The following is a 2,043-nucleotide window of genomic DNA, read 5'->3' on the forward strand; positions in this document are numbered from 1 at the left end:
TCGTTTAAAGTAAAAAAGTCAGTTATTTGGGATTGACGAGAGGATTTTTTATTATGATCTTCAAAAAAAAGCTTCAATATTATTTAAACCATTGTACAGAGAATCGGTTGTATGTTCATTGGTTTTTAAATATGACCGCAAAATCTTGAACGAATTTGCAACTAGCTCGTTTGAAACTGGTTGCAGCATATCATCTTGCAAATCATCTTCTATATCACTTTCGCTATCATGCTCAAATTCGGATTTAGATCCCAATAGCTCCACAAAATCTTCACCTGTGGGAATCTCTGAAGTAACAATATCGTCATCCACATGCATAAAATCGTTGAAGGTGGCACCTTCTGTACCTTTGAGATTTTGCCAAGCTTCATATTCATTCTGCAATTGAATTTCTTCCTTACTCCTTTCCTTTATGCGTTCGCTTATGAAAACCAAAGGAATGTTATCTTCTTCCTCCCATTTAGAATATTGACCGAAGCCGGCTTTTCTAAAACAATTAGAGATGGTTTCAGGCTTAACATCGATATTCCATGCATTAGTTATTTCATCAACACAGTCCATTAATGTAATGTTAAGATTTTTGTATACTTCAAAGCATTTTATAGTATTTTTTGAAATTCTGCGACGATCATGACATTTTAAATTTTGTATGACACCTTGATCGAGTGGTTATAATTTTGATGTCATATTCGGGGGGAAAAATGCAAGTTTGATAAACTTTAATCTCTGTTGGATGTCTTGAGGATGGGCTGGACAAATATCAATAAAAAGTAGAATATTTCTTCCGGCTTTTCCAAATTGTTTGTCTAAGTTAAGAAGCCATTCTTCAAAAAATGCTCCCGTCATCCACGCCTTTGAATTTGCTTTATAGTCGAGAGGTAACCATTTAACACCTCTAAAACAGCGGGGCTGATTACTTTTACCTATCAAGAGTAATTTCAATTTTTCTGTTCCATCCATGTTTGCGGCAATCATCAACGTAACTCTCTGTTTACTATGCTTTCTTCCATGGCATTTCTGGTTTTTAAAAGTTAAGGTGTTATCTGGGAGACATTTAAAGAATAAGCCCGTCTCGTCTGCATTGAATACGTCCCGTGCTTGATAACCTTCTAATAAATGAGGTAAAACATCACGTTGCCATTTCAAACAGTCTTCTTCGCTTACATCATTACTCTCACCACATGCCTTTTTATGACATATACCAGATCTTAGAAAAAAAAATAGCTTTAGGTGCCAGCTTGCACATTTATTTTATGAATGTAAATACCTTCGTTTCCAATTATCGAGCCAACCAGTGCTTGCCTTGAAATTCGGTTGTTCTATATTAATTTTTGACTAAATTTCAATATTTTTTCTTTAAGTAATCCTCCGGATATAGGCAAATTCCGTGTTCTTGCCGATTTAAACCATTCTAAAACTGCTTTGTCCACATTGACGTATGTTGCCTTTTTTAGTTTCTTTGAACTCCCACTTGCACCACCACTTTCGATTGCAGTAGTAGTTGACACTGTATTTGCCGGAATAGCATACTTTACAGCTACATCTTTTTTTCGCTCACCCATTTCTACTTCCTTTATTAGTTTAAATTTTTCATCAAAGATAAAGTTTTTAAACAACGTTTTGATGACATGTCAACAGAGTTTATTTTCGCGTAAGAACTGCTAATAAAATACCTGTGGACTTAAACAGTGCAGCGACCCAACTGCCCACTTAATATATTCGACTTATCAAAGCTGGCGCCAAATATTCTGTTCGAGTTATCAATATATTCGAGTAATAGAAGTTCGAGTTATCAAGTAAAAATTACACACAATTCTCACTCTAAACGCCATTGCCAAGCAATTTGATTCGAGATATCAAATATTCGAGATATCGAAATTCGACTTATTGAGGTTCGACTGTAGTTACATACATATATACATAATTGCCACCAAGGACCTTACATATGCACCTCACACAGTTAGTTTTATTATATTTTCATATTGCAAAACCCTATTTACCTCTACCACCACTTTGCTAGTAATGCACTTAGGCAGTTTTACA

Source organism: Anastrepha obliqua, chromosome 2 (genome assembly GCF_027943255.1).
Source record: "Anastrepha obliqua isolate idAnaObli1 chromosome 2, idAnaObli1_1.0, whole genome shotgun sequence".
Taxonomy (NCBI): domain Eukaryota; kingdom Metazoa; phylum Arthropoda; class Insecta; order Diptera; family Tephritidae; genus Anastrepha; species Anastrepha obliqua.